Source organism: Hakea prostrata, chromosome 1, assembly GCF_041222555.1.
Source record: "Hakea prostrata isolate BN-2017 chromosome 1, UWA_Hpros_2, whole genome shotgun sequence".
In the NCBI taxonomy this organism is placed as follows: domain Eukaryota; kingdom Viridiplantae; phylum Streptophyta; class Magnoliopsida; order Proteales; family Proteaceae; genus Hakea; species Hakea prostrata.
Genome location: NC_142600.1, coordinates 64,393,060 through 64,405,070, shown reverse-complemented (window position 1 = coordinate 64,405,070; position 12,011 = coordinate 64,393,060).

The window sequence follows — 12,011 nt, the reverse complement described above, 5'->3', positions numbered from 1 at the left end:
CTCCTCATCAGTCTTTTGGCGCTCACATGCGCTCAATTGACTAATCATGTAGGACATGATGGTTATATGTTGCCTCATGATGTGACCCTGACGCATCTTATAACTATCAAAAGTGAGTCCGAGCTGGCGACCTCTTGTGGTGGAAGTCCCTCCATATTGAAACTTCACAGCCTCCCACAAAGACTTTGTAGTCCTATGCTTCTGAAACCAAAGCATCAGGTCATCCCTCATGGAGCTTAGGATAATAATCCTAGCTACCCAGTCTTTCCTCTTCCAGGCATTATAAAGCTCAAGGTCCTTATGATGTTGTGCAGTGGTACCTTCCTCAGGTGGGGACATTGTCTGGTTTATGGTTTCCAGTATGTCCTGCTCTTCCAGTAAATACTACACATTTCGGTACCAGAGATCATAATTCCTCTCATTTAGTTTATCTCCTTTCGTGAGATTAGCAACTATGCTCTTTGTAGTAGCCATTAATTCTAAAGACATTATACACAAGGATGAGTTCAACTATTCTACCATAAAACACAACACAAGCAACAACAAATCACACTAGCATAATCAACTTATGGGATAAACATTTAAACCAAAAGAGATGCTAACAAACATTCAATCAAATTCTCATACAAACCCACAAAGACTTATACACTAGTTTCATTCTGTGCAAGAAACATGATTAAAAGACCCATAATCAAAACAATTTTAATAAAAATAAAACATCAAATCATGTTAATGCTATGAGATAGTTCACACAAAATGCTCCTACCTCATTAGCTCCCACTAGGCTCCATTAGGCCCTCAATGCCCAAACATCACACAGATTGTCAGGCCATTGGCGTCCAGTAAGTTAGAAACACATTCTAAGCTGGACAAACCAAAAATCTCAAAAAATCCATCTCCCAGATGGACTACCGTCTGGCCAGACGGACTTCCGTTTCCCAGACAAAAAGTCCATCTGGTTCTTCAGTGACCGGACGACCGTCCGGTCCCTAGAGACCAAACAAGTGTCTCCGCAATTATTCATAAACTACAGAACCGGGAAAACACGGAAAAAATTCGTTTTTCACCAAAAAATTTCCCAAAAAACGCACGAAAAATCCAGCAATCATTAAACAAAAATGCATTCTCATGGATTATCAATTCATGCAGTTTTTACATAAGGAAAATCACAAAGATCCTCCCACTTGGATTCGAACAAAAAATTTAGGGTTTTGAGTTTCTTAAACCTTGGACTCTCACGGGTTTCTATAAACCGTTGATCCTCCAATTAGAATAATAGGGAGGAACTGAGAATTGTAGGAACCATGGCTCTAATGCCAATGTAGGTAATATTCTCTCTCTCTCTCTCTCTCTCTCTTAGAAGTAATTTGGATCCATGCAGTGGCGGACCCAGGATGCAATAGTGGGGGGCCGAAGAATGAAAGCCACATTACCTTCCCATTTGGGGTCCCACCTCTAAACTATTTTATTAAATTAAAAAATAGAGTCACATATTTTGTAGGGCCCACACATATTTGAAAAAATGATAAATTATTGATAATTTTTTTTGCCGACAAAATATAGGTAAAATTAAAGCAACAATGTAAAAAAAATAATACACATGACTTCAATCCTAAAAAGTTAGATGCAAACCAAAATTTTCTTTGGTAGGAGATGTAAACTAAATTTTTTTTTTTAGGTAAGAGATGCAAATCAATGATAGTTAATTACCTACTAATTATAGACATTTTATTCACAATACAAAATAAAATAACAAAAATTGCAGAAGAAATAAAGAAACATAGAATATAAAATCGAATTAAAAACAATAAATAAATTGAGAAAGAGACCTAATTGTGGAGTAGATTTTTTTTTCCAAATTTTGTTAAGCCACCCTTATAGAAAGGGAAGAGAATAAATAGGAAAGAAAGAGGAGAGAGAGGAGATAGGAGAATAAATAGGGATTGAAGAGTTAATTTTTAATTAGAAATAACATTTTGATTTTTTAATACCTAATAAGATTTTTTTTCAAAAATTTCCTTTAACCCACATTTATAGAAACAGAAGAGAATAAATAGGAAGAAAAAATGAGAGAGAAGAGAGAAGAGAATAAATAGGGATTGATGAATTAGTTTTTTATTAGGAATGACATTTATACCTATCATTTTACCTTTAAAAATTGTTCACAATATTGGGGGGGGGGGGCCAAATAGTGACATTTCACATGTGGGAAGAGAAAAAATCGGAAAAATTAAAGGAATTAAGGGAATATGCATCAAATTTTAAAAAATCCGGGGGGGCCATGGCCCCCTCCGGCCCCTTCATAGGTCCGCCCCTGGATCCATGTTCTCGTTCCTCCACAATCCCGTCACCGATTTGATTCCACAATCTCTAGAAAAGGGAATAAATTCCACAACCCAGATGCCGTGTGGAAGGATGGTATAGAGATCTAAAGCAGGGAGAAGAAACTACCAAAGAATAACTCCTTCCTGCGTTTTCTTGGAGAGAGGGAGAGAGAGAGTGAGGGAGCTGCCTTTCTCTGGAAATTTCACGTAATGCAATCACACTCACTTATGTGATAGTTACCAAAATATATAACCCTATATTCTGGTAACCCCCTAAAAGTGATTTCCGTTTTGCCCTTGGGCATATAATAATTAATAAAACCCAACAGGTCTGTATGGTTATATGAATCCAGAGATTTCAAATATCTAGAGTTTTTGGACGAAAAAAAAAACTCTAGATTCATGAATGATTCATAAAACCTAAAGATTCATATTTTTACACTGAAAATGTGAATTGTAGATATTTCACCTCATACTATAAAAGCGCTAAACATTTGTGCATTCACAAAAATCACGTCAACTAAATAAATTTTCAGGATGAATCCACATATTTACCAAACAGTTAATTTTATAAATTATGACTTTATAAATTTGAAATTTATAGATTTTAAATCTCTATATATTTGAAATCTCTAAATTCATGTAACCAAACAGGCCCTAATTCAATTTAGGGGCGATTTTCTCTCTTATTCATTTTACCCATTTTACAATGGCATTATCCCTTACCCTTCTTAACACAGCTCTTAGATCCTAAGATTTGTCTCATTTGAGTCATGTGATAGACTTTAGTAGGGAAATTTTCAATACCACCTATTGAGTTACCCTCTAATATTAATGCTTCATTATATTCTATTTCTTTATTTTCAATATTATTTCTACATTTTAAGCTTAAAAATACTATTCATAAATTATATCTGCCAAACTATGAGATAATTTATGATTGGAAAAGGAAGAAGTTGCAGGATTAGTAGAGAGGTAAGATCCATACTTCTCAATGGAGAGGTCATGGGTTTGACCCTTGAAGACGACAAAGCTCCCTCTAAGGATGTAATAGAGGTATGCGCAAGCCTCAAACTGGCCCAGATAGACCTCAGACTCCCAAAAAAGAAAAAAGAAAAAAAGGGAGGAAGAAGTTGCAACTTGTATAAGGAGACATAGAAATGAGTCCAACAAGGTTTTTTTTTTTTTTTTTTTTTTTTTTTTTTTTTTCCTTTTGAAATATCTAACTTACTTACATCAGTACTTAAATGTAATTCTCTAACGGAAGATGATGACTTTGATATATTTTCACCCAGTAGGAAGTCTTATTGATAAATTTCCCATAGTAAAGTTCATTTAATAACAATGCAAGCAAGCATCCAATTGGTGCCTTGTGTGCTAACAAAAGGGGGTGGGGGGTGGGGTTGGGGTTGAGGGGGAGAAATCAAAGATAATGGTAAGGGACCTAACATTAGGCTTAGAAATTTTTTCTTTCCTTCAATTTGTTAGATTTCTTCTTTTTAAAAGCAATAATGGTTGATGATAATGCAAGTCAACCAGACAGGAAATCGCCTTAGAGTGAAGAGTATTTATTGATCATGGGTTTTCACAAGGACCCCAACAGATTGATTAGTTTTCCAAGCAATTCTTGCTTTTGACCTTTTCTCAATCATGATTTTTCCTTCATCTTCAAGCATTAATCATGATTAGTAACACAAGTCTATCAAAGAAAAATTCTCCAACCAAAATTAGAAAAATTAATTATGGAATTGAAAATGGTCTCACTGAATACCCTTAACTTCATCCACCTCTAGCTGCATTTCAACCAAAACTTTGGTGCAGTGAGGAAGAAGCCCCTTGAAGGGTTGATAATATTGCAGGAGGAACTAGTTTGATTCTTATGATCCATTAAATTTTAAACGTTTCTGATGTGTCGGTGAATCAATTTTAACCTAAACCTGTTTATAAGAGAAACAGTGAATGTGAGCCGACATAGACGATCGAGAAACTGCCTCCAAATCAAGTCTGTGTAAAGAAGCAACACTAACCTAAAAGGTTGATGATATCACAGGTGGAGAGCACATGCACGAAAGTACTTAGCTTCTTATGACCAATCAAAGTTTTAATGTTTCAAACAAGAAAAACTATTCAAAAGAAAGGAAAAAAAACAAACTCAATTGCTCAAGGAAGCTGGGCAATCCAATCAATTCTCTCAAGGACTAAATGTCCAAAAGAAGAAAGCCAAAACACATAGTGATGGGTCAGTGATATTGGGATGATGATGATGATCTGAATTATTGGATAGTTGAACATCCAACCCAGTTCATGGTAGGAAGACGTCATTTCCACCCTTTAATTTGCTTTCAACTTTTCATAGATGTGATGTTAAAACTTAAAATTACTGTTGATTCTTAAATCATACGTATATCAAACAGGAGATGAAACTCAATTCAGCTAGTTTCTGATACTACTAATCAGATGTGTAAATGGATTGATGGGCGACCCATTAAGAGATGAATTGTCTCATACCCAGTTGAGTTGTGGTCCTTGGACTGACCTAGAGGTAGAAGCTTGGTGTTACATAAAAACTGTAATCAAATTCAACTAAGGAAATTATCTAGGAAGGGGAGGTGTAGTTGGGTGTCCATCATAATTCCAATGTGAAAATATCCAAAAAGAGAAAAATTCAACTTAGCTAATATGTCAGTCCATCAGAACAGACTAGCTAGACATTCCTCAGATGAAAAAGAAATAGGTAGGTGATTCACCCAAATGAGAAGATAGCTAGAATGATTTGATATGTGAATCAAGTTCATCCAATTGGCTCAGTTGGCAAAAGATCAATGCCTCCTAGTATGAGGTTAAGAGTTGTTCTCTCCTTAGGGTCAGGGGCGAAGTCTAGTCATATATTTAGATCATATACAAAAGCTACCTTGAGGATGGAGTCAAGCTGTGCATAAGCTAAACTGGATGAACCCCATAAAAAGAACATCTTATTTTGTGTACACCGTTTGAAAGATTGACTTGTTTCAAGATATTTTGTTGGCTAACAAAATGGATTCATCTGTTTACCCTCACCATTCTTTTGTAAAGTAAGAGAGAGGATGATTATGAGAGATCTTCATAATCTTCTTCCACATATAGTAAAACCTTCTTTGAGTTCACTGGTGGATATTGTTAGGTTTGCATGTCTTGTGTTCTACGAGTCTATATAATTATAGCTTAATTATATTTGTAATTGGAACAGGGTTTTGGGTCAATTACTTGTATAGGGATAAAGTTGTAATTTTATGAAAATTCGAGTTTTAGGTTTCCCTATGTATAGCCTATCTGAAAAATCAAGATATGTCATCATTGTAGGGGGTTGGGGAATCTATCTTGGGGATCCATAGAACATTGTGTCGGATTTTTGTCTTAAAATAAAAATAATATAATATAATATAATATAATATACTATTTAGATAAGTTTCAAAACATTAAAACTCTATCTCCCTAGTTTTGTTTTAGGACTCTTGTTTAATTCTTACTTTATAGGACTTTTCTGAATGTATAGATTCTAATCAAAGGGTTTTGGCAATTCGACATATATATTAGGTAATTTAATTTACCATATGTGTCTAGTCCCACATCGGATGGAGTTAACGATTATATGGTTTATATATACATATATAGCTCCTAAGTGGGGTGTATGCCGGTAGAGAGCTAAGTGTGGATCACGCGCATGCACCGAGCTGGACCAAGTCGGGCGTGGTTGCGGTTTTGGTCCGTAGACCATAGTCTAACCAGGCCATGGGGCACTATAATATTATACAAATAATATTAAGTGTCTATGATGGGACTTGGGACTCGGGGATGTGGGTCGTGGGTCATGGATCCAGAAAACCCGGTTTTGGGTTTTGTTGTAGGGAGGTGACTGATCATACAGTCACAACTCTCTAAAGATGACCTTACGTACATATGTAGCTCTCTGAAGGTGTCCATATGAGTCTATAAATAGAGGTGAAGCTCTGAACAAAGGACTTACTCGGATTTTGGGCTGAACAAAGGACTTACTCAGATTTTGGGAAAAAACAGAAATTCGTATTCTAGAGTTAGAAAATTCCGTTTTGTTTTCTTCATTCCTATGCTGTGTACTACCTTCGTATCTCCTTAGCAAGTAGACTTTGTTGGAGTGCAAGCCTTCAGATCTAAGGAGTTGTTGTATCTTGGAGGTGAGAACATCAAGGTCAAACCCAGTCTGCATAAAAGGGGGCGTTCAAATACCTTAAGGAAAAGTATGATACATACGCCTCAACTCACCCTATTCGTGCTTGTGCTGGTTTTGTTTATGCTTTTCCTACTTCATTCAGGTAAGTGGTTTTAACATAAGGTATATTATTTTGTATACTTTATATATTCGTTTATCCTTGATTCTGTTATTGGTCTATCTATACTGTGCCTTTGGTCTTCTGGTTCTAACACGTTGTGAGGTATGAGAGTGGTGTGAGATTTCTTGGAAATAGTAGAACTTCTTTTTCTCTCTGGTGGATGTAGGTAATTTTGCCAAACCGCGTTAAATTTTCCGTGTGTGTTACTTGTGTTCTTCTGTGTTTTGTGCATCCATCCCAAACAATTGATATCAAGTGAGGATTGTCGTCAGAGGTGTGCAAAGATTTATGAAGAGGAATGGTGCAAAAAGAAAAGAGAAGGCTTCAACAGGTTGATGTACAACTCTCTAGACTAAGAGATGGAAGATTTGTTTTTATCCTTTTTTCAGTGATTTGGATTGGAGACAATCAGAGTTAGGATTGTGGATTAGAAGGAAGAAAAAACACGGTGACGATCCGTGGTTAGACCATCCATCGTGGAAAGGAAAAGAAAGGTCGATCTAGTTCAGATCGTGGAGAAAGAAAAGGGAGTCGTTGCTATTTATGAAGGGTTCTCCCCCCCCCCCCGCCTCTTAATGTTTGAAGTTTTACCTTGTTAAGTTTCGAATTTGAAAAGAAGATGAAGAAAAGAACATAGATATAGAGTGATGCTGTGTGCAACCCACATCCACTATTGAATGGGTTATCTTAGTTGTTTATTGAAGGAGGTGGGATACCTCTTATAGAAGTTTTACAGAGAGTCTTAGACTTATCAGCCTTTAGATTTAGGATTCGTTTTACATTTGAATTTACTAAATCCTTATCACAAACAAGATATAGTTGGTACACAACTCTCTTAAATTTGAAATTCGAAAAAAATTGTTATCCTTATCCTTTTCTCATCTTGAGTTTTCTTGATGTATAACTGTTGATAAAATCAAATTCAAATTACTAATTCAGTTGCTGAGATCAAGGCAATTTTTATCCTTATCCTTATCCTTTTCCCTTCTTAAGTTATCTTTATGTAGAACTCTTGATGAATTCAAATTCAATTTCAAATCCAAACTAATTCAGTTATTGGTATTCTAACGTCCCCCCCCCCCTATAAACTCAACGAGGTTAAGCTCATGTTGAGGTTGGGTAGAAGAGTTTTGAACCATTGGTGTGATAAAGGCTTTGTAAAAATGTGAGCTAATTGGTCTTTAGTGGAGAGAAATCAAACTACAAGCTTCTTCATGGCTACTTTGTCACGCACAAAATGGAACAATTTCTATATGTTTTGTTCTGGCATGGAATACCGGATTTGCAGTCAAATCCGTTGCGCCTACATTGTTGCACCATAAGATTGGAACTTGTGGCAAAAACACCTCTAGTTCTTGAAGAAGAGATTGAATCCATGTCAACTCTATTGTTGCATTGGCTAGAGCTCTATATCCAGATCCTATGCTAGATTGGGCCATTGTTACCTATTTCTTTGAACTCCAAGAGACCAAATTTAGGCTCATAAAAATTGCATACCCTCCTATAGATTTCCTACATCTAGACACCCAGCCCAATCTGCAGCAGAAAATTTAGAGAGGGTGAGTGTAGTATGTTTGTGGGGGGGGGGGGGGGGAAGCCCATGAGTTAATAGCAAAGAATTCCTTTGACAAGAGCCCATTGATCTTTCGTGGAACTATGCATGAATTGACAGACTTTATTTACTATGTACTGAATATCAAGTCGGGCCAAAGTTGCATATTGCAAGGCTCCAACAATGCTTTGGTATTGGGTTGGATTTGTCATTGGTTCTCCTTTACATTTGCTAAGATTTGTTGTGGTGGAGATTGGAGTGAGAACTGGTTTGCAATCACCCATGTTAGCCTCTGCAATGAGGTCCTTAATATTTTTGGCTTGATTGAGATGGAGGCCATCGAAGAATCAAGTGACAGACATCCCTGAAAAGTAGTGTAGTTGCCCATATCCTTGACTGCAAATGTACCTCCAGGTTGTTCAAACATTGTATAAGAATGGAATCATTACTACCGGTCAGAATTATATTGTTTGTGAAATTAAAAGTAACCGCAAGCGCACAGTATCGTGTAGCTAACAGGTCGATCTCAGGGAGATATGCCACTTAGAATTCAACTTCTTAATAGTAATGCGAGAGTGGAATGATTCAATTTTTGTTAAACTAATTAACTAAACTAAACGATCCTAATCCATACATCTAATGCAATTGAATTGAAATGAAAAATAAAGCAGACACAATCAATGCATAAATAAAAGACAGGAAAAAAAATGCGAACAATAAAAATAAAAGGAAAAGGGAAGTGATCCGAGTGTCAGCTCTGGATCTAGGGAAGGGGAATATAATTATAATGACTTTGACTGTGGACCCTTTGCCGTAGCTTACAGTCCACCGATCGGGAGAGCGGATATTGGAGAAAAAGAAATTGCAGAAAAGGAATAATTAAAGCAATAAAAGGAAAGGTAAACCTTAACCAAAGAGAGGCACGACTCTAGGCATCTCTGATCAAGGACCCAGGGGAAGGGAGAACAATAAATAAATGCTGAAAGTAAATTGCAGAAAGTAAATAACAAAGTAATAAAAGGAAAGGGAAACCTTAATCAAAGAGAGGCACGACTGTAGGCATCTCTGATCAAGGACCCAGGGGAAGGGAGAACAATAAATAAATGCTGAAAGTAAATCCTAAATTAAGAATATGGAGGGGTAGATAGAAGCGGGAATGGAGGGAGGAGAGAAGATTATTGAAGAAGGTTACTTATTTGCAAATCGAACAAACGATTCAAATCTCAACCAACCCTAACAACCAGATCTAGATCTAGAATGATCTTGATCTAGATCTACAATTGCTAGACCCAGAGAAAAACGAATCTTAAAGCTTGAAACTTGAACTTGAATTGCATTACATAGACAAATTAAACCTAAACATTCAATCTAAAAATTTAAATCTCACAAATGCAAGCAAAGAAAACTAGAGAAAGCCTAAATAAACTGAAGAGAGAAGAAAGAGTGCTTCTATTAAGCTCTAAAAAATGTTCCCCTTTGATGGAGTATGCTCTCCTTTTAAATAGTTTACATGAGATATGAATCTTGACAGAACTTGAATCAAACTCAGGGTTCCTATCTGACTCAGCCAATTAGGGTTTTGACGTACTAATCGGACCGCCTTAGAGAGATCAGATGCACAATTCCACCGTTGGATTTGAGTTTAAGAAGTCATGAAGCTCTCCTCCAAAACTCAGCACAATCGGACACCGGATGACCGTTCGATGAAGGGCTTGATCGAAACTGGACAGAGACATTCAAAAACGGGATTTTTGCCTCTTCCTTCTCTAAATATAATTATTTTTCCTCTTTTTCTTTCTTCAATCAAATCACAACTAGGAAATAAGATATTGAGGTATGCAAGGACTCTTTTCTCCATTTGGACTCTCTCATTAATATCTCTGTAGATTTGATTGATAATTTATAATCTCAGTCGTAGATCAAATTTGCCTTCTTTATCTCTTAAATATTTCGGAGTTGGCTCATAATCACATCTCTAGCCCATCATGCTCCAGATCAGGCCCATTTTCGCATTTGAGGATTTGAATGGACCTCTTGACGTGTAAAATTGCATGATTCATACCCAAAGCTCCAAATATTTGCTTAAATCTTAAAAAGTCCTAAAATCTGCAAAAACAACATAAAACCCAAGGTAGCTCCACTCTAAGTGTGTAAAATGCATGCTTTATGCCCTAAGATTTCACACATAAATGTGCTCATCATATATCATCAACATAAATTAGTATATAGATAATTCTTGTTGCCCTTGAATGAAATAACAAAGAAGTGTCAATTTTAGAACTTCGAAGACCAGTTTCTAATAGAAAGTTGCTCAATCTATCACACCAGGCCCTTGCAGTTTGTTTGAGTCCATAAATTGAGCGATGCAACTTGCAAACTTGAGTAGGATACATAGGATCCTCAAACCTTGGTGGTGGTTTCATGAAAATTGTTTCTTGTAGAATCCCATGCAAGAATGCATTCTGAATATCAATTTGACAAATGGAAAAAGAATTGGTTTGCTATTGATAATACTAACCATATGGTTGTTGGTTTGATCATTGGACTAAAAGTTTCATTATAATCTAACCCATTTTGTTGGTTAAGACCTTTTGCAACCAACTGTACTTTATAGCAATCTATGAATCTATCTGCTTTCTTTTTTATTCTAAAGACCCATTTGTAGGTAATAATGTTTTTGGTGTTGGGATTTGGAATGAAAGACCAAGTGCACTCAACTCAAAATCCATGGCTTTTCTCCAATGTAGATATTTATAGGCAGTGGTGAAGTTGGTTGGTTCAATTTTCGGTCATGCCCAGAGTTGGGGTTTTGGCCAAAAAAAGTTTAGCTTTGCGAGTACCATCTTTATTCCTAGTTATCATAGGACGTGTATTCCTTGGTTCACTAGGTAATGTCACCTCAAGTTGGGTTGTGGGGAGGATATTGGTGGATTAGGTTCAATAGATAAGTTTGGATTTTGGGCAGATTTTGTGGGAAGGGTTTGTTTTTGAACCATTTCAAGCGGAGTTGGTTCGATTGGGGTTTGGTTTGGATTATCTATAGTTGATTGGAAAGGGTTGTCTAGAGGAGAGGGTGGAGGTATTTCACTCATTAAAGGATTGTGTGACCTATTTGAGGTTGAACTATGATGGATACTGATCAATGGTGGTGAGAATTAGGATAAAGGCGTGGGCTGAATTATAGGAGGTGGTCCTAGGAGGGATGTTAATTGAGATTAAGATGAGGGAAGAGATGGTTTATCTTCATTGAATGGGAAGCGACTCTTATAAAAAACAATATGGCGTGAAAAGTGAAATTATAATATTTCTAGTAGATCTATTCAAGCATTTGTAGCCTCTATGTCTATTACTATAACCCAAAAACACATGAATGCTAGATCAAAAATCCAACTTATGCTCATTGTAGGGTCTCAACCATGATAGATGCACGTCCAAAACACGTAACAAATCATACTCAAGCTGTTTTCCAAACAATTTAAGTAGTGGAGATGAATTTCCAATGACTTTTGTTGGTAGTAGATTGGTCATAAAAACTATAGTCTCAAATGCATGAGGCCAATATTTTTTAGGTAACCCAGAATGAGAAAGTAGGGTTAGACCATTTTATACTATGTCTATCCCCCTTCTTTCAACTAGTATGAGGACACGATATATAATAAACAATTCCACAGTAAGATAAAATTTTGAAATTGACTTGTTTTCTTCCCCTCAATCATTGTGAAATTGTTTGATTTGGCGATCAAGCAAATTTTCTACTAAAAGTTTAAATTTCTGAAAAATACCAAGTAT